Here is a 22,426-nt window from a genome sequence, read left to right on the forward strand (position 1 = left end):
ACAACAATTTATATTCCCAAGTGGCATGGTGGTAAAAAAAAAAAAAAAATGGTGCCAATGCAGGAGATGCAAGAGATGTAGATGTAGGTTCTGTCCCTGGGTGGGGAAATCTCCTGGAGGAGGAAATGGCAAAACACTCCAGTATTCTTGCCTGTTAAAAAAAAAAAATCCCGTGTACAGAGGAACCAGTCAGGCTATAGTCCATGGGGCCACAAAGAGTAGGGCACAACTGAGCGACTGAGCACACATGCATGCATGCATGCAACCATTTCCTATAAACAGTTACTGAATGCCTCCCTTGTCAATTCCACAACAACAATGAACAGTGGGAATCAAAGGCCTCCCAGGAGAATCAGGAGGGCTTTGCAGGAGAGGTGAGCAAGGCACAGGTGAGAGACCAGCCTAAACCAGGGCCTCGAGGGTGAGCCTCACATGTTCGCAAAACCTGCGCACAGCTAGCAAAGGCCAGAGAGATCAACAGGACTGGATCACATCCCCGCATCGATAAATTTGGATTATCCTTCAGTAATCCTGATAGCTCAGTTGGTAAAAAATCCTCCTGCAATGCAGGAGACCCCGGTTTGATTCCTGGGTTGGGAAGATCTGCTGGAGAAGGGATAGGCTACCCACTCCAGTATTCTTGGTCTTCCTTTGTTACTTAACTAATAAAGAATTCACCTGCAATGTGGGAGACCTGGGTTCAATCCCTGGGTTAGAAAGATGCCCTGGAGAAGGGAACGGTTACCCACTCCAGTATTCTGGCCTAGAGAATTCTATGAACTGTATAACCCATGGGGTCGCAAAGAGTCAGACACAACTAAGCAACTTTCATTTCACTTTAATAACCATGAGGACACAATGAGGGCTTTAAACAAAGGAGTCATGTCATTCCTTGTTCATTCAACAATATTTATTGAGCACCTAGGATGTGCCAGGTACTGGTCAAGATATTGGTGTTATAAAAATAAACAAAGCCTCAGTTTACACCAGGTGATGACAAGTGCCATGAAGAAGGACGTACGCTTTGGAGGGTGATGTTGACTATATATAGATGTACTCTGTACAGGGAGTCAGCAAAGAAGGTATGAGCCGCATGTCTTGTGGCCATCTGAGAAGAAGAATGTTCCAGGCCATGGGAATAGCAAGGGCAAAGGCCCTGGGGGTAGGACTGGGCTACGCCTGTTTGAGCCACACGCAGGAATTCAGTGTGGCTCAAGGCGAGTGGTCAAGGGAGAGAAAGTGGGAGCTGAGGACAGAAAGATGGTAGAAGGACAGATCTAGGCTCTTAAAGACTTGCTGTTTTAAAGTGAGTGAAAGTGTTTAGTCTTCAGTTGTGTCCTACTGCTTGCAACCCCATGGACTGTAGCCTGCCAGGCTGCTTTGTCCATGGATTCTCCAGGCAAGAATACTGGAGTGGTAGCCATTCCCTTCTCTGGGGATCTTCCCGACCCAGGGATCAAATCTCGGTCTCCTGCATTGCAAGCTCCTGCATTTTTACCATCTGAGCCACCAGGGAAGTCCCCCTCAAAGTGAGTAGAACAGGAAACTCATTTGGAGCAAAAATATGGCACAATGTAATTATTTATTTGGCTGCATCGGGTCTTAGTGGCAGCACACAGGCAGGGTCTTTGTGGCATCGTGCAAGACCTTCTGAGGCGGTGCTCTGATTGTTTAGTTGTGGCAGGTAGAATTATTTGCTCAGCCGTATGTGGAATCTTAGTTCCCCAACTAAGGACTACTGAACCCTCATCTCCTGCATTGCAAGGTGGATTCTTAACCACAGTACCATCAGGGAAGTCCCTGTGAATTTCTTTTTAAAAGGCTTACTCTGGCCTCTGTGTGGGAAGGAGACTGCAAGGGGAACAGGGTAAGAGTGGTGTGGGGACCACTCAGTAGAGATGGGAACTAGGCATGGTGAGAAAGAACAGACTCTGCAACTATTTTGAAGGAAGAGCCAACGAGATTTGCTGGTGAAGTGGAGGTGAGAGGATACGTCGAGGATGACCCTAAAGTTATTGGCCTGACAACCTGGAAGGGTGACATCACCTGCAATTAAAATGCAGGAGCAGGTCTGCAGGGGATGTCCAGAGTGATTTGAATATGTTAATTTGAGGGTACTTCTTAGACTCCCAGAGAAGAGGACAGGAGAGTGTCTAGATGCACGTGGGGTCCAGGAGGACCTGGGCTGCAGGTAAAATATGGGGGTCATCAGATGGTATCTAAAGGCATCAGGTGCATGAATCACCAAGGAAGTGAAGGTGGAGAAAAGAGAGGAGGGTGAGGGGCCAGGAGCCCCACAGGGAGACTGGAGGAGCTAGCAGAGGGTCCACAGGGGACAGGGGGAGCGAGGGAGAAGAGATCAAGAGGCCTGATGAAGTCAGCGTTTCTAGGAGGGAGGGATAGACCACATCAAAGACCGCAGATGAGGAATGACTAGGGGATCCAGGGAGCAACACAGATCTAACAATTTTGACTGGAGCAGTTTTGGTGGCTTGGACTGTTGAAATGACAATAGGAGTAGGTTCAAGTGAGGATGAGGGGAAAGAAGCAGAGACCATGAATGAGGAGCTCTTTGAAGGAATCTTGCTGTGTGTGTGTGGAGGCGAGGGGGTAGGGGCGGGACGGGCAGAGAAACAGCAGCAGCAGCCGATGAGGCCCCAAGGTCAGGAGACAAATGGTTCGAGAAGGGCAGTGTCACAGGTGGTCTTCTTGGTGACTATGGCCTCACATGGTGTCTTCATAGGGTGACCTAGGCTGCAAAGCAGAGTGCCTGGTGCCTGACCACTGCCCCATCCCACCTCTACTGGCCACACAAAGCCCCCTTCCTGGGGAACGGGATAGAATCAGGAGGACCCATGGGCACGACTGCACAGCTTGCAGCAGGTGTGAGTGTGGAGAACTTTTGACAGCAAGAAGAGTTGTTCAGTTCTTGGTAGTAAGCAGCCAGTTCTGGACTTCAGGCTTCCCTTGGATGTCACTCACCCAAATACTGGTTTATTATTTTTTTAAAAAAACCACAAAAACTCCATTCTGAGCAAAGTCTTTACAGTGGCTCAGTGGGCCACCCCTCCTCTCCTATGGTCCTCTGCCTTGCTCACTATCCTCCAGGCAGGCTTCTACCTCAGGGACTGGGCACTGGCTGCTCCCTCTGCCTGAAATGCTCACCCCAGATATCTACATGGCCAACTCATTCATCAAGGTTGAGTCTCTGGGACTTCCCTGGTGGCCCAGTTGTTAAGTACCCACCTTGCAAAGCAAGGGATGTGAGTTTGATCCTTGGTTGGGGAACTAAGATTCCACATGAAGAAACTGGGACCCCACACAGCCAAATAAATATTGTTTTTTAAAAAATAGAGGACTTCCCTGGTGGCTCAGTGGATAAGAATTTGCCTACCAATGCCAGGGACACGGGTTCCATCCCTGATCCAGGAAGATCCCACATGCAACTAAGCCCATGCACCACAACTATTGAGCCTGCGCCCTAGAGCTGGGGAACCACAACTACTGAACCGTGTGTCCTAGAGCCTGTGCTCCACAACAAGAAAAACCACCACAGTGAGAAGTCTGCACTCTGCAACTAGAGCAGCCCCTGTTTGTTACAGCTAGAGAAAAACCTGTGCAGCAATGAAGACCCAGCCCAGCCAAAAATAAACAGAATAATAACAGCTCTTTAAAAAAAAGAGAGAGCATTTTTTTTTTTTTGAAACAGAAGAAAGAAAATAGTTTCTATGCCTGATTAAAAAGATTTTATTTAAAAAATTTGGACTTCTCTAGTGGTCCAGAGGTTGAGAATCGGCCTGCCAATGCAGGGAACATGGGTTCAATCTCTAGTCCATGGGAAGATTCCACATGCCACAGGGCAACTAAGCCCGTGGGCCACAATCACTGAGCCCCCCCATCTAGAGGCCATGAGCTGCAACTACTGAGCCCTTGAACCTTAACTAGACAGTAACCCTGCTTGCTGCAACTAGAGAAAACCTGTGCACAACAAAACCAACTGCAGCCAAAAAAAAAAAAACAAAACAAAACAACTTTGCGTCTGCTCATGGGTCCTGCCTGACAATCTTTATTTAAAATGAAACCCTGCTCTTTCCTCCCCCTGTATCTCCTATCCCCTTACCCAGGCTCTTTAATGTGTTTTCTCTAATCATACCTTATTTGCTTATTCTATTTATTAGCAACATTATGAAGGCAAGGATTCTGTTTTGCTCATCAATGTATCCCAAGTTCCTAGAACAGAGGTTTTCACACACATACTGGGTCTCAAACACAATTTGCTGAATGAGTGAATTTTTGGAAATCCTTTCATTTAGTGCATGAGTTCTGTGTTTATTATCCCAGCTGTGGGGTCTGTCTCAGACCATTTGTCTCAGTCATTTGTTACTGTGCAAGATATCACCCCAAAATTTAACAGCTTAAGACAACACCATTTTATTGGCTCCTGAGTATGGGGGTTAGCAATTTGGACTGCATTGTTCACAGAGGGTGAGGAGTCTGCTGGTGTTGTTCTGGTCACTCACATTGCCCTGGCTTCTAAGAGGACCTCACACACCTGGCTAGGGGCTGGTACTGGCTGGCAGCCAGGCTCCCTTTCCACCTGCTCGTCCGCCTGGTCCCGAAGCCTTCACATAGTGTCTCAGGGCAGTGTGAGGGGTTTCAGGGTAGTGCAAGGGCAAGAGTGAATGCTTTGGGGCTCTTGAGACCTCAACCTGACTTGGAAGCCCTCAAGGTCACTTACACCAAATTCCTTTCATCTAAGCCTAGCCAGCCTACCTTCAAAGGGTCCTGTAATAGTTTGCTGGGGCGTTTACACAACGGAAATTTATTGTTTCACAGTCCTGGAGGCTGGAAGTTCAAGACCAAGTTGTCCACAGAGATGCTTATGTCTGAGGCCTCCCTCCTTGGTGTGTAGACGTCCACCTTCTCCCTGTGTCTTCACACGGTCTTTCCTCTGTGTGGGTCTGTATCCTGATCTCTTCTTGTAAGGACACACATCCCACTGGATTCGAACCCACCCATATGACCTCATTTAACCTTAACCATCTCTGTAAAGACTCTGGCTCCAAATACATCACATTCTAAGGTCCTCGGTTTAAGATTTCAACTTATAAATCGGGGGGGGGGGGCAGGAAGGTGGTACACAATTCAACCTGTAACAAGAGCAGAGAGAAACCCCACTATTCAGGAGAGGAACTATTTCAAACTACCCACTTACTGCACTGGCCACCGTCCACTTGCCCAATGTAGAAGACATCTGTCTCCAGAGCCCTTTTCTCAGCTCAGAGTGGACAGGAAATCAGATGTGAGGCTGGTTTGGAACTGCTTCCATTCAGCCCGCCAGCAGGAATTTCTGGCCATTGTGGAGCACCAGGAGCAAAGGAACAGAATCAGAAAACCAAATGCTTGTGGGATAGGGCTCTCAGGAGAAAGCCCACTCCTTCCCTTCCAAGGGAGGCTCCAGCCCGCTACTAATCTTGTTTGCCCCCAACTCTTGGGACCACCTCCCACAGCATGAGCTACTTAGAACTGACCTCTGTATAGACACCGTCCTGTGTCTCTACAGTTTCTTCTTTGATCATGACGCTCTTTGCCTTGTAGACATCAAACTCATTCCTAAGACCCAGCCTGAAGGCCCCCTGTGCTTGCTCCCCTCCTCCGGGAGCCCAGGGGAAAAAGAAGTATCAAGTAATGTACTCAACTGTGACATGAACACTTGTGCTCCTCAAATCCATATGTTGAAGCCCTAACCTCCAAGGTGATGGTGTTGGGAGGTGGGACCTTTGGAGGAGGTGATTAGGTCATGAGAATGGAGCTCTCATGAATGCAACTAGTGCCCTTCTGAAAAGAAACATAAGAGAGATGATCTCTCTCTACCATGTAAGGACACAGCAAGAAGGTGGCTGCCTGCAAATCAGGAAAAGAGCCCTCATCTGAACCTGGCCAAACTGGCATCCTTCTTAAATTTCCAGCCTCCAGAATTGTAAGTAAGCGTCTGTTGTTTAAACAACCCAGTCCAGGGCATCCTAGACATGTATGGAAAGTATTGGTCAATAATGCCAGGCACCTGCCAGAACTTTCATGTGTCATCCCATTGAATCCCACAGATCATCTTCATCTTCAGGGCTGACTACACTTCCAGACACAGAATCAGAGTTCTGGCAGCAATGATCAGATGAAGTTCAAAATACATCATCAATTCCTGTTGTGAAAAAATGGGGAGACCCTCAAAATATGAAGAACTTAACACAAATGGATATTGGTTGATTATAGGAAAGATGTATTGAATCATAGCCAGGAAAAAAATTTAGAAGAGAAATTAGCACAAAATAACCCAGCTGTCCAAAATTTTGCTTCTTCCCAGTACAATAGCTTCCACGATCTGAAAACAAACTCATAGACCTGCCAACTAGTCTCCTAAGATTAGTCTTCCTCATGCTTTTTTGTGTTCAGTGGGTTTACTAACAAAGCGGTCTTCCAGACTGGGGCTTCCCCAATGGCTCAGTGGTAAAGAATCTGCCTGCAATGCAGGAGCTGCGGGTTTGCTCCCTGGATCTGGAAGATTCCCTGGAGGAGGGCATGACAACCCACTCCAGTCTTCCTGCCAGGAGAATCCCATGGACAGAGGAGCCTGGTGAGCTACAGTCCATGAGGTCACAAAGAGTTGGACACAACTGGAGTGACTGCACATGCATGCACGCTTCTGACTGAGCATCACCCAATGTGTACCCATCTCTACTTTGACAGCAGACTGAGTATGTTAATACCCTCAACTGATTTACTGCAGATGGGGAGCTGGTTCTCCCTTGTGGATACACATTTTATAAAGCCCAGGAATGAACCCCATCCAGTTGCAGGAGGATTATATTGAACTTTGTATATCTAATTTCCAGACTCAGAGGAAGCAATCTTACATTATTCCACCAGCATCTGTTGAGGCAGCATGTGAGTGGCTGGCTCCTTCATGGGAGTATGGACATTACTCTGGGGGAAGCCAGGGCCTAGTCAGACCAGCAGAGTCCCCAGGCTTGGGGACAAGCCTCCCAGTGACAGTCAGCAAGCCCACATCTCTAACAGACTGGGGAAGCTTGGCACTTTCTCTATAAGAGGGATAATAAAAACAATGCCAAGGTTTATGCTGGTGTCCCAGGCTCTGTGCATTGTGGGCAGCACATGACCAGGTGTCCAGGAAGGAGGTACAGAGCCACAGTGACACTCCTGCTTCTCAGATAATGAAAGTGGGACTGCCCAAGTTCCCAACTGGTCAGCACTGTGCCTATCATGGGAACCCAGATCTGGCTGAGCTGGTTCTCTGTATGTGACACCCCTCGAATGTCCCACTCCTGACATTGCTGGAAGGTGGGGAGTATGTGGAGAATCTCTTTCTAGGGGAACCCTGGGCCTCAGGGGTCCATCCACTGCAGAGTACCAAAGAGAACTGGCTTAATGGAATTGCACCAGTACGATTTGCCCACCCCTTCCCTGCAACGGGGGTGACCACATGAGAAAATGGCTATATTCCCAATGACAAGAGCACAATTCAACAGGCCTAGACATTTTTGTAAAGTACTTTGAAAAACAAGTCCATGCGTTTGTCTGAAAAATGATGAATTTCTGTGGGACCTTCTGGGCAGTGACAGATGGGCTGGTGCTTCTCTTTTGGGCATCATTTTTCTAGCAGAGACGTCCATCTCCATCCTGTGACCTAGAAAACCATTTCTCAAAGAAGGATGAGCTGCCAAAGTTATGACACTCTGGGTCTGGATTTAATCCACTAGGGCATGCGTCACGCCCCGCAAGTGATGGCGGAAGAGGAAGGGTGATGGATAAATATCCGCTCTATTTATTGATTTGATTCATCCAATTACACAAGAAGCTCATTTCAGAGAGGTTCAGGAGAATGACTCAAGTGTCACCTGAATGATGCCCAAAGGGCTTCCGCCAGCATTTTTGTCATATTTCTGATATTAGAGGAGAATTTCAGCTGGAGAATATTAATTATGACTGAGAGCAGGGTGTGAAGTTGAACAGAAATGAAAAGTTCAGAAAAGATTCACAGATGATGGGTTGATGAAGAGAATTGGTGTTAAAGTGAGCTGGGTCAACTGGGTGACTTTGTTTAATGATTATTATTTTTACTTTCCATCCTTAACTCACATATAATGGAAGGCTGGCTATACTGTTGATACTTCCATTGCATTTCAAATTAAATCATTAAAACCAAATTTTGTACAAGTCCTCAGAATCCCTGATTCACAGGTGTACTGGATTTTTCAGTCAAGAAAGCCCTCTTGTTCCCTGGAACAGTAACTAAACTTTGATTTCCGAAGTTTTTCTTGTGTTTCCTGGAGGCTTTTTCTGAGATCAGAAAATTTAGCTTATCCAGGACTTCCAGTGGAAAGATGGTAGGGAGTAGGGGCGAGGAGAGGATTTCTCAAGTTTCAAAAACCACAGAATATTGAACTATTGTTTCAGTTCAAATAATTTCATTTTGATTGCTTCTTGACTGTCAATGTCTTCTTTTCAACAACCAACAAGAACACACCTGCAGCCAGAAAACGTTGGGTTATTTTAGTTGTTCCATAGAACCCTATATCATGAGAAACAAGAGGAATTAGAAAGGACTTTAAGGATTTGACTTGGGTGATGAGGAGGTGGTGTCCAAGGAATCAAGGCTTTGAGCAGGGTTGGATGCTGTCAGGAAGCAGTGATGAATTTGTACTTTGGTATCTTACTAATTCTTTTACTTATTTATTTTTGGCTGCACTGGGTCTTCAGTGCTAGGTGCAGGCTTTCTCTAGTTGCAGCAAGCAGAGGCTACTCTTCCTAGTGGTGCAGAGGCTTCTCATTGTGGTGGCTTCTCTTGTGGAGCACTGGCTTTACGGCATTCAGGTTTCAGTAGTTGTGGTGCACAGGCTTAGTTGCTCCGAGGTGTGTGAGATCTTCCCAGACTAGGGATTGAACTGCTGTCCCCTGCATTGGAAGGTGGATTCTTATCCACTGTACCACTGGGGAAACAGATGTTTTATTAATTCTTATCCAGAAGATCGGGAGACTAACTCATAACTGGAAAAGCAACAGCCATCTATTACATTAGTAAGGATAAGAGACATCAGACCATTTTTGTGGTTCCCATAATATTCCTGCTGTTATCTGAGGAGATGTGACTTTGGAGTGCTCTTGTTTTTGCCTTGGTCCAGCATGGACACAGGGTACCCTTGTCTGATGGTGTCCCATGAAATCATCAATGTTCAGTGGAAGAACACCAACACCCAGCTGTGAGGGCCAGGCTACCCCATGGTCCATTTCTTCTTGCCATTCATCCATGTACTCGTTTCATTCAACATGTAATATGGTTGCTCTCTCTATGATGGACACTCAATGATTTACAAGCAGGAATGCATTTCAACAAAGGCTGCCTTAGGACCTTCCCTCTCCTCCTGTGCCCCTCACCCCACGATGGCTTTTCTCCACAGCCCTCCAACAGGGGGCTTTATTCACCTTTGGTTTATTTAGTGTCTGTAAGCTCCATAAAAAGTCAGGGCTGTCTATTTTGTTCATTCCTGTATTCTCACTGCCTGGAACACAGCAGGTGCTCAATAAATATTTGTTGGCCATTAGTTAAAGCACATATCTGTATGATAAAGACATGACTGGCCAAAACACACCTATTTTTTTCCTAATGGTATGCTCCACTGATCCTTGGGGCCACTCTTCAAAAGACAATTAGGATATGACCCAGCAATTGCACTCCTAGGCATATACCCTGAGGAAACCAAAATTGAAAAAGACACATGTATCCCAATGTTCATTGCAGCACTAGTTACAATAGCTAGGACATGGAAGCAACCTAGATGTCCATCAACACATGAATGAATAAAGAAGTGTGGTACATATACACAATGGAATATTACTCGGTTATAAAAAGGAACACATTTGAGTCAGTTCTAATGAGATGGGTGAGCCTAGAGCCTATTATACTGAGTGAAGTAAGTCAGAAAGAGAAAGATAAATATCATATACTAACACATACATATGGAATCTAAAAAGGTGGTACCGATGAATTTATTTGCATGGCAGCATGGAGAAAAGACTGATGGACCTGGGGGAGGGGGAGGAGAGGGTGAGATATATGGGGAGTAACTTGGAAATTTACATTGCTGCATGTGAAACAGACAGCCAATGGGAATTTGCTGTGTGATGCAGGGAACTCAAACAGGGGCTCTGTATCAACCTGGAGGGGTGGGACGGGGCGGGAGATGGGAGGAAGGCTCAAGAGGGAGGGGGCATATGTATGCCCATGGCTGACTCATGTTGAGGTTTGACAGAAAACACCAAAATTCTATAAACAATTATCCTTCAATTAAAAATGAATAAAATTTTTAAGAAGACAATGAGGAATAGCTGCCATCCACCATCCATCCACCCATCAAACCATCAAACCATATACACTTCAACCATCAATGCACCCACCTACCCATAATCAGTTGAGCTATTTCAAATCCTGAAAGATGATGCTGTGAAAGTGCTGCACTCAACATGCCAGAAAATTTGGAAAACTCAGCAGTGGCCACAGCACTGGAAAAGGTCATTTTTCATTCCAATCCCTAAGAAAGGCAATCCCAAAGAATGCTCAAACTACTGCACACTTGCACTCATCTCACACACTAGTAAAGTAATGCTCAAAATTCACCAGGCCAGGCTTCAGCAATACGTGAACTGTAAACTTCCAAATGTTCAAGCTGAGTTTAGAAAAGGCAGAGGAACCAGAGATCAAATTGACAATATCTGCTGGATCATCGAAAAGGCAAGAGAGTTCCAGAAAAAGATCTATTTCTGCTTTATTGACTATGCCAAAGCCTTCGACTGCGTGGATCACAATAAAGTGTGGAAAATTCTGAAAGAGATGGGAATACCAGACCACCTGACCTGCCTCTTGAGAAACCTGTATGCAGGTCAGGAAGCAACAGTTAGAACTGGACATGGAACAACAGACTGGTTCCAAATAGGGAAAGGAGTACATTAAGGCTGTATATTGTCACCCTGCTTATTTAACTTATATGCAGAGTATATCATGAGAAACGCTGGGCTGGATGAAGCACAAGCTGGAATCAAGATTGCCAGGAGAAATATCAATAACCTCAGATATGCTGATGACACCACCCTTATGGCAGAAAGTGAAGAGGAACTAAAAAGCCTCATGATGAAAGTGAAAGAGGAGAGTGAAAAAGTTGGCTTAAAGCTCAACATTCAGAAAACTAAGATCATGGCATCTGGTCCCATCACCTCATAGGAAATAGATGGGGAAACAGTGAAAACAGTGTCAGACTATTTTTGGGGGCTCCAAAATCACTGCAGATGGTGATTGCAGCCATGAAATTAAAAGACGCTTACTCCTTGGAAGGAAAGTTATGACCAACCTAGATAGCATATTAAAAAGCAGAGATATTACTTTGCCAACAAAGGTCCATCTGGTCAAGGCTATGGTTTTTCCAGTGGTCATGTATGGATGTGAGAGTTGGATTGTGAAGAAAGCTGAGCACCGAAAAATTGATGCTTTTGAAGTGTGGTATTGGAGAAGACTCTTGAGAGTCCCTTGGACTGCAAGGAGATCCAAGGAGATCCAGTCCATCCTAAAGGAGATCAGTCCTGGGTGTTCACTGGAAGGACTGATGCTGAAGCTGAAACTCCAGTACTTTGGCCACCTCATGTGAAGAGTTGACTCACTGGAAAAGACCCTAATGCTGGGAAAGATTGAGGGCAGGAGGAGAAGGGGATGACAGAGGATGAGGTGGCTTGATGGCATCACTGACTCGATGGCTGTGGGTTTGGGTAGACTCTGGGAGTTGTGATGGACAGGGAGGCCTGGTGTGCTGCGATTCATGGAGTCAAAAAGAGACAGACACGACTGAGCAACTGAACTGACTGACCCATAATCTATCCATTCATTTACCCACCCATTCATCTACTCACCCATCTATCTGCCATCCATCCACCCACCTACCCACCCATCCACCACTTATCCATCTACCTCTCTATTCATCTTTCCATCCACCTACCCATCCAACATTCCAAACATATATCTACACTTCATCTATTTATCTATTCACCATCCACTCATCCACCATCCATCCACCATCCACTCTTCCACCATCCATTCATTCACCATCCACTCATCTACCATTCATCCATCCCACCACCCATTAATCCATCTATCCACCCACTCACCATTCATTCATTCATTTACCCGCACATTTTTACTCACCCACCCACCATTCCACCATCCATTCACCCATTAGTTCATCTGCGGAAATGAAACCTCATTTGAAATGGAGTCAGGAAGCCCTGAATGAAGAGCTCTCATATGGGCACCAACTCATGGCAAAGCACATAACCAAAAGAAAGACAGAAGAAGAGTTATTTTGACAAGAAAGGACATTGTCACATAGGGATTTCATCTCTTGTTAAAGAAAAAGAAAGATCCCTCCCTGCCCCAGTCCAATTGCAGCCAACGAGAAATCCTTACAATCTAAAATTTTTGTTTTTCACCAGTGAACTGTTATTCAAAGCAAACCTCCACTATTTCCTCCTAAAACCTAATAAAAACTAACCTTCCTTTTGTCTCTTCGGACTGTCCTATGTCACCACTCACCATAGCTTGTTTGTCACCAACTGTAATTTCTCCACTTATTATTGCTGTTGTTGAGTCATTAAGACATGTCCAACTCTTTGTCCAGCCAGCCAGGCTCCCCCTGTCCTTCACTATCTCCTGGAGTTTGCTCAAATTCATGTTCATTGAGTCAGTGATGTTATCTAATCATCACATCTTCTGCTGCCCCTTTTTCCTCTTGCCTACAGTCTTTCCTAGCATCAGGGTCTTTTCTAATGCATTGACTCTTCTCATCAGGTGGCCAATGTATTGAAGTTTCAGCATCAGTACTTCCAGTGAATTTTCAGAGTTGATTTCCTTTAGGATGGACTGGTTTGAACTCCTTGCAGTCCTAGGGACTCTCAAGAGTCTTTTCCAGCACCACAATTTGAAAGCATCAATTCTTCGGGGCTCAGCCTTATGGTCCACATCTGTATGTCACTACTGGAAAAACATAGCTTTGACTATACAGACCTTTGTTAGCAAAGTGATGTCTCTGCCTTTCAATAGGGTGTCCAGGTTTGTCAGTTTTTCTTTCTAGGAGCAAACGTCTTTTAATTCTATGGCTGCAGTCACCATTCACAGCGATTTTGGAGACCAAGAAAATAAAGTCTGTCACTGTTTCCATTGTTTCCCCATCTATTTGCCATGAAGTGATGAGACCGGATGCCATGGTCTTTATTTTTTGAATGTTGAGTTTTAAGCCAGCTTTTTCACTCTCCTCTTTCACCCTCATCAAGAGGCTCTTTCTTAAAAACCACTACAATATTGTAAAGTAATTAGCATCCAATTAAAATAAATAAATTTTTTAAAAAGAGGCTTTTTCTTTAGTTCCTCTTGGCTTTCTGCCGTTAAAGTGGTATCATCTGCATATCTAACGTTGTTGGTATTTCTCTTGGCAATCTTGATTCCAGTTTGAGTTTCATCAGCCCAGCAGTTCACATGATGTATTCTGCATGTAAATTAAACAAGGTGGGTGACAACATACAGTCTTGATGTACTCCTTTTGATCCAGTCAGTTTTTTCATGTCAGGTTCTAACTGTTTCTTCTTGACCCATGTACAGGTTTCTTAGGAGACTATTTCCAATTAAATTTGAGTCTGCTTTAATAATTTGTCAGTTATTTTATTTAAGTTTCACATTTTCATCCATCTATCTACTACCAGCTTTTGTGGGTTTGTACATCATTTTTATTCAGAAAGTGAATATCTTTGGAAAGTTTCCCAAAGTAAGTTTTTCTTTCTGTTTCTTCTTTGTCCGTGTGTCCACATGCTGGGCAGTCCCTTTGTCAGGTGTTTGGTTAACACCTGGGCTGAGCCAGTGGGTCAGGGAAGCCAACACTGGTGGTGTGAGACTGGGTTTCACTCAAGTCTTGCTAAGGATGAGATCTTCTTGTCCTGGAAGTGCAGGAGAAGACCAGGCATAGAGCAACCTTGGGAGCAGAGCTGGGAAGGGAGACTTGGGGTCCACAGGAGGGTGCCACCACCTGCACCAGCAGCCAATGCCTTGGCATGGGAGTTCTTTAGGCCAGAGTGGGGCAGTGCCTGGAATGGGCCGGTCTGGAGGCGTGTCGATATATGAGAGCGTAGTGGAGCCTGGCAAAACGTGGCCAAGTCTAGGTGGCATCTGGAGTGGTGGGGTGAGGGCAGTGACTCAACTGGGCCAAGGAGCCAAGGCTCAGCAGGATCTGTTAGTGGTGCATGGTATGATGAGAGGCATAGCCCAGGTAAAAAAGGTGGGGCCAATGCCACAGTGATCATAGGTCTGGAAAAGGTCAGTTTTCATTCCACTTCCAAGGAAACACAATGCCAAAGAATGTTCAAACTACCACACATTTGCACTCATCTCACAGGCTAGAAAAGTACTGCTCAAAATTCTCCAAGCAAGGCTTCAACAGTATATGAACTGAGAACTTCCAGATATTCAAGTTGGATTTAGAAATGGCAGAGGAACCAGAGATCAAATTTCCAACATCCGTTGGATCATCCAAAAAGCAAGAGAGTTCCAGAAAGACATCTACTTCTTTATTGACTACACCAAAGTCTTTGACTGTGTGGATCACAACAAACTGGAAAATTCTTCAAGAGATGGGAATTCCAGACCACCTTCCCTGCCTCTGATGTCAAGAAGCAACAGCTAGAACTGGTATGGAACAACAGACTGGTTCCAAATTGGGAAAGGAGTAAGTCAAGGCTGTATACTGTCACCCTGCTTATTTAACTTATATGCAGAGTACATCACGTGAAATGCTGGGCTGGATAAAGACAGCTGGAATCAAGATTGCCAAGAGAAATATCAATAACCTCAGATATGCAGATGACACCACCCTTACGGCAGAAAGTAAAGAACTAAAGAGCCTCTTAATGAAAGTGAAAGAGGAGAGCGAAAAGGCTGGCTTAAAACTCAATATTCAGAAAAATGAAGATCGTGGCATCCAGTCCCATCACTTCATGGCAAATAGATGGAGGAAACAATGAAAACAGTGAGAGAATTTATTTTCTTGGGCTCCAAAATCACTTCAGATGGTGACTGCAGCCATGAAATGAAAAGATGCTTGCTCCTTGGAAGAAAAGCTATGACAAATCTTGACAGCATGTTAAAAAGCAGAGACATTATTTTGCTGACAAAGGTCCATCTAGCCAAAGCTATGGTTTTTCCAGTAGTCATGTATGGATGTGAGTTGGACAATAAAGAAAGCTGAGTGCCAAAGAATTGATGCTTTTGAACTGTGGTGTTGGAGAAGACCCTTGAGAGTCCCTTGATCTGCAAGATCAAACCAGTCCATCCTAAAGGAAATCAGTCCTGCAGATTCATTGGAAGGACTGATGCTGAAGCTGAAGTTCCAATACGTTGGCCACCTGATTCAAAGAGCCAGCTTGTTAGAAAAGACTCTGATGCTGGAAAAGATTGAGGGCAGGAGGAGAAGGGGCCAACAGAGGAGGAGATGGTTGGATGGCATCACCGACTCGATGGACATGAATTTGAGCAAGCTCCTGGAGTTGGTAATGGACAGGGAAGCCTGGACTGGAATTGCCACAGTCCATGGGGTCACAAAGAGTCAGACATGACTGAGCGACTGAACTGAACTGAATGCAGGGATGGAAGGGAGTGTGGTCTTGGTGGTGGGAAGGAGCCAGGTGCACCAAGTCAAGGCTGGATGAGGACTGTGTGGGCAGAGAAAGACTCGTGGTTGGGAACACAGGGGGCTTTTCAGGCCAGAGCTGGGGATAATACAGTGAAATCACAGCCCCTGACTGGTGGGACTGGATGGGCCCCAGTTTCATGTTCCATCCCTGAGATCAAGGGCTCTGTCTCTCGGGCCATCAGTAGTCACCTGCCCCGCACCTGTTCTGAGGTCTAAGGTGCACAGGCTTTAAGTCTCTGTTTCTGCAGGCCGAGCTCTCCCTGCCCAGGTGTGACACTGAGTGCTTCGTGCCCATGTTGGCTTCCTGGGAACTAGAGATTTTCAAGCCTCTACCCTTTCCTGTGGTCTGGATCACACTCCAAACTCATCTCTGCCCAGACTGAGGAAACAGATGGCAGTTTGCCCCAGATAACACCAATGGCTGTGTGTGTGCTTGCATGATGAGTGGCTTCACTCATATGACTCTTTGTGAATGTAGCCTGGGCTTCTCTGTCCATGGGTTTCTCCAGGCAAGAATACTGGAGTGGGTTATCATGCCCTCCTCCAGGGGATCTTCATGACCCAGGGATTGAACCCACATCTCTAAATCTCCTGCATTGACAGGTGGCTTCTTCAACCACTAGTGCCACCTGTGACACCAATGGCTAATATTTATCAAATTGAAAAAAGAAAGATTTTTTTTTTTTTGGCCATTTCTAGCTAACTGTATCCAACTCAGACAGAGATGCTCAAGATGGTTTAAAGCTAGTGTTAATTTTAAATAAATGTAGCAGAAATTATTTCCATGTTAATTCATAGGCTCCAAACCCAAGCTGGATCAATCAATGCTGGATCAGACTGAGGGCTTTGAACAGACTTGTCGTTTATAAGAATGCCCAGAATAAAAGAAATGGATTCTAATAGGGCTCCCTTATATCAGATTTTAAACAACTCCACAGTTTCATCACAAATAAACTTTTTTTAAAGGAATTAAATCAGTATTATTTAGAAAGTTAATTCTGAAGCCCATTTCTGGATTTTATAATAGAAGTTAAATATGGTCATAAGTGTACTCTATGGCTCCTATAATTGAAGGTTAATAAAATGGATTAATTTCACAGTCTGAATTACAGGAGGATGTATTTTTACCTTATGAAAGAATTTTTATTCTTGATATTTAGTTGTGTTTTTGCACCTAATTAAGATTTTGAGTCACCACATGGGAATAAAAATTCTTTTTGAGAAATTGCTGAAGAAAATTGTATGGTTTTGTCTGGCATTGAAAAGACATTGGTATAACATCTTTAAAAATATTCAGTGCTTACAACAGAGAAGGACACGGCAACGCACTCCAGTATTCTTGCCTAGAGAATCCTGTGGACAGAGGGGCCTGGTGGGCTGCTGTCCATGGGGTTGCACAGAGTTGGACATGACTGAAGCGACTTAGCATGCATGCATACATTGGAGAAGAAAATGGCAACCCACTCCAGTGTTCTTGCCTGGAGAATCCCAGGGATGGAGGAGTCTGGTGGACTGCCCTCTGTGGGGTCACACAGCGTCAGACACGACTGAAGCGACTTAGCAGCAGCAACTGCAGCAGTACTTACAAATATTCCCATTTACAAAGTGTTGAGAAATGTTTGTTCTTAATGTTCTGAGCCATTTAATGGGCTTATGTTTTCACACACAATTGGACACAGTTGCAGACTAATTCATGGTCATTCCTGCTGGGAAGCCTTTTATACAGGACACTCCCCTGAACAGATGTACATCGATCTAATCTACAGTTTTCAAAACAAAATGCTGCTCCAACAACAGCATGACATTCAAAGAAAACAGCTAAAATATGCTTTGACGTGTTTGTCATTCCCTGCTGAAGATGGAGATGTCTGACAATAAGGAAATTTTATTTCTGCACTTGACCTATATTTCGCTTTTTATACTTTTATTTCGGGCACAGGGAATGAATGTAGGGATTTTAGTAGCCCTCCTGAAATTAAAAAAAAAAAAAATTGCCAGAACGATCCTAAGTTTAACGCACTCTGGAGGGAGAAATCGATGATACATGTTATTTAAGGAAATTGACATCACTTTACTGACCTCATGAGTATTTTTCTTCTGAAAGGAAATATCCTATTTTATTCTGCTTTTTTTTGCCTCTCCAGGCAGCATGTGGAATCTTAGTTCCCCCACCAGGGATCAAACCCATGACCCCTCCATTGGAAACCTGCTGTTTTAACTAATGGACCACCAGAGATATCCCTCTCCTCTTCTTTAAAAAAAATCCATTGACAGCTGTTGACTGTATTAGTATTTTAATAATATAGTACAGAGCATTAATTTTCCTTCTTTATTTTATCCGAATAAAGCAATGACGAAAGGAAATTTTTTCCCGTGTCCTTGTTGATTTAGAACTTCTCTTCTGCAGTCCCCACCATCTTTTGAAACTGGACTCACAGTTCAGGTTGCACTCAGATAAATATGAAGTTCTTTATATTTTTTCATTTCTCTGATTTTGAATTAGCATGCACTGAAAGATTTTTGCTGTACAGTTCTATTAGATTTTACAATTTGATAGTTGTGTAACCACCACCATAATCAAGATGCAGAATAGTTCTATCCACACCTCAGGATCCCTTCATGCTGACCCTTTGTGGTCAGTGCTTCCTCCCACCCACATCCTGGAAATCCCCTTCTCATCCCTAAAGTGTGCCTTTGCATGAATATCATCTAAATGGAATCATGCAACAGAGAACTTTTCGGGTCTGACTTCTTTCATTCAGCGTAAAGCATTTGAGATTCATCTGAATCAATATTTCAGTTTTTTCATTATCTTGAAGTATTCCATTTACTTGTGTTCCACAATTTGTTTATTCATACGCTATTGGAAGAGCAGTCTCTGGTGATTATGAGTAACACTGCTGTGAATGCCAACATACAGATTTTGTGCAGATCTAAATTTTTTCACTTGGGAGTAGGAGTATATTATTGGCACTGTAGAAATGACTCTATCTGTGTGATTTCTATTTCATTTGTTGTTTTTTGCGGGGAAAGCTGGGAGGTATTTGTTTCTTATTGAAGTATAACTGATGTACAATGCTGTGCTAGTTTCAAGACTACAGCAAAGTGATATAGGGCTTCCCTGGTAGATCAGTGGTAAAGAATCCACCTGCTAATGCAGAAGACACAGGTTCGATCCCTGGGTTGGGAAGATTCCCGTAGATAAGGAAATGGCAACCCACTCCAGTATTCTTGCCTGAAAATCCCATGGACAGAGGAGCCTGGCGGGCTACAGTCAAAGGAGTCACAGAGTCAGACATGACTTCATGAAGGAACAGCAACTATATATATATACATATTATACATATGTTCAAGGGCAAGCATTTATTTATGTATTATTAATTATCATTTATTTATGTATTATTCATACATAGACTCAGAAGATCCCTTCTCCAACTCTCTTCTCTCTCTGCTGATTCCCATGGATCCCTTTCTCAGTCCTTTGACTAGAAATCCAGCTGCTTTTCCTTGCCACTTTATAGGTCTGCTGCTGGGGGTCTCAGGGCAGGGCCTGGAGAGAAAAAAAGAGAGAGAGAAAGGGAAAACAAAACAGGAATTCTTCTATGCTGTGGTTCATATAGGCCCCTTTTCTTGGTTCTTTGGCTCTCCCCCCAAAAAAGAGTTGACCTATTCCATGACAGGGCTTCCCTTGGCCCAAAACCAGAAAGAAAAGGGCGGGGGGGGGGAACAAAAATGAAACAGAAAATCTTCCACCTCTCCTTCAAGTTTGATTTCCCTACCAGTTCATCTATAATTTACTTCTCAGAGGTCCCAAATAGTTGTTCTTTATACTTTGATTTCTTCCCTTCCAGATGGGTTGCTATGGTTCAAAGGGATATAAGTACCCCAATGTTCATTGCAGCGCTATTTACAGTAGCCAAGATACGGAAGCAACCTAAATTTCAGTGGACAGAGGAATGGATAAAGAAGATGTGGTATGTATATACAATGGAATACTACTCAACTATTAAAAAGAATGAAATAATGTCATTTGCAGCAACGTGAATGGACCTAGAGATGACCATACTGAGTGAAGTAAGTCAGAAAAAGAAAAAAAAATATGGGGAATCTAAAAAAAATGATACAAATGAATTTATTTACAAAACAGAATCAGACTCACAGACTTAGAGAACACACTTAAGGTTATGGGCGGTGGGGGGACGGCGGAGGGGTGGGGAAGAAGGGGAGGGATAGTTAGGTATTTTGGGATTGACCAATACACACTGCTACATTTAAAATAGATAACCAACAAGGACCTACTGTATAGCACAGAGAACTCTGCTCAATATTATCTAACAACCTAAAGAGGAAAAGAATTTTACAAAGAATGCTGTTGCTGCTGCTGCTAAGTCGCTTCAGTCATGTCCGACTCTGTGCGACCCCATGGACAGCAGTCCACCAGGCTCCTCTGTCCACAGGATTCGCTAGGCAAGAATACTGGAGTGGGTTGCCATTTCCTCCTCCTTTAAAAAGAATAGATACTTGTATATGTAACTGAATCACTTCCCTGTAGACTGGAAACTAACACAACATTGTTAATCAATTATACTCTAATGTAAAATGACGATTTTTAAAGAAGAAGGACTTGCTACTGGAGTTGAAACTCTGTCTAAATAATAACACAAATTAGGCTAAAAATTGTTCTTTTCCTCCTTTTTTCTTCATAGATGTCTCAATGTCACACTTTAGGCCAATCTTTAAATAGTAACATTTGCATTCAAAACACCAATGAATACATCACACACAACTTCAACCTCTTTTCCCTAACTGTAGACCAAATTCAGGCCCTCAGTAGAAGCATGCAAGGAAATACTCTCCTTACGTGAACAGTTTTTAAAAACTAAGCCTGGAGAGTGTGTCTGTCATTCTTTTGACCTCCACAAGGTTGATATCATGGTTAGTCTGTATCCTATACTCTTCATCTTGTTGGCTTAAATATATGGGGCAGTATAACTTAATCAGTGTGAACTGAATTGCATTTTAGAGAAAGCATTTTGCCAGCGGTAGAGTGTAATTACATTACAATGGGAGATTCCATTTTCATTAAATACTCTTACGTGAGATCTGTCTTAAAGTCTCTTCCATGTAAGTGTTAGGATTGGAGATTCACCCTCTGGACTCTCTGTAGGTAGATTAGTTCTGCTAATTTGGGAAGGCCAAAGTTTTTAGAGGGAAAGTTATTTTCATTGATTTGAAAATGAGAAAGGTTAGATTGTAGCTGAGGGGACTTGAGGGTTTCTTTCCTAGTCATTGAGACTGGAAGTTTCTCAATGTGGGTAGGTCTTACAGTTTAAAGAATGTCCTTCAAATTGACCTATGACTGAATTTTTTTGTATACATTTTATGGAAAGCTGAGCTAAAACTGTTACGAAATTTATTTTACTGGGCTTTATTCTCTTTCTTCCTCTTCTTTACCACTGTTAGTATGGCACACATTAATAAACTATTGTTTAGATTCTGAGACATTGTTTCTTTTTTATAGGGAATTGTGGTAGCAGCTCAGGTTCTGGGGTCTGATGTATCCTGTGAGGGGGTGGGTGGTCCTTCTCATACGCAGTTTTTGACAGGAAAGAGCTCTCTACAGGAAAGACTTCTCTGCAGAAGCTCGCTTTTGTCCGTCACTTTGGCAAAGTTATATTGTCACTGACCTTAAACCAGGCATCCCCTTGCTCCACTCATCTCTAGTCCAAAAGACACCTTTCAAATCTTTTGATCAAGCAATATCTTGCCTAACCCCTTGGTTCTCTCCAAAGATCAAAGCAGTAGAGATGAAGAATAAGTAGCTAAGAGATCACCAGATCCCTTCTCTAGCTTCCCCTTCAGTAATCTCAAGAGCCAACTGTATGAACAAACTGTGTGAACAAGATAGCATCTAGGGACTTCCCTGGTGGTACAGTGGTTAAGACTCTGCACTCCCAATGCAGGGGGCCAAGGTTCAATCCCTGGCCTGGGAAGATACCATGTGCCATGTGGCAACTAAACCCATGAATCACAACTACTGAGCTAAAGCTCCAGAGCTGGGCAAACTCTAACCCTAACCCTAACCCTACTACTGAAGCCTGCGAGCCCTAGAGCCTGCCTGCTGCTACTACTGAAGCCTGAGAGCCTGAAGTCTATGCTCCGAAACAAGAGAAGCCTGTATACCATAAGGAAGAGTAACCCCATTCTCTGCAACTAGAGAAAGTCTACACAAAAAGCAGTGAAGATCCATCCCAGACAAAAATAGTTAAAAAAAATTTTTTTAAGGAATACCTTATTTAAAAAAAAAAAAAAAAACAACACTACTGGGACTTCCCTGAAACTCTGCACTCCCAAAGCAGGGGGCTCAAGTTTGATCCCTGGTTGAGGAACTAAGATCCATATGCTGCAGCTAAGCCCGCATGCCACAACTGGAGAAGTCTGCACACCGCAACAAAGACTCGGTGCATCCAAAATAAAACAAAACTCCTCCCCCGTGTGACTTGCAACAGACGTAACGTGGGGAAGAGACCCTGTGTGATTTCTGCAGTTGGGTCATAAAAGATAATCCGTCACTGGGACACCCACCTCTGGAGACCTAAGTCACAGTGTAAGCAGCTACCTCCCTGAAGCCACCA

At 44.0% G+C, this 22,426-nt stretch overlaps 1 non-coding gene across 1 annotated transcript; it reads left to right on the forward strand.

Moving 5' to 3' along the window:
- The first annotated feature begins 21,711 nt into the window (after window positions 1-21,711).
- TRNAG-CCC (transfer RNA glycine (anticodon CCC)) lies at window positions 21,712-21,784 on the forward strand. The gene has a single exon. It is a non-coding gene; the product is annotated as a tRNA-Gly (tRNA).
- Window positions 21,785-22,426: the final 642 nt, after the last annotated feature.

The sequence above is a fragment of the Odocoileus virginianus genome, chromosome 11, assembly GCF_023699985.2.
Source record: "Odocoileus virginianus isolate 20LAN1187 ecotype Illinois chromosome 11, Ovbor_1.2, whole genome shotgun sequence".
In the NCBI taxonomy this organism is placed as follows: Eukaryota; Metazoa; Chordata; class Mammalia; order Artiodactyla; family Cervidae; genus Odocoileus; species Odocoileus virginianus.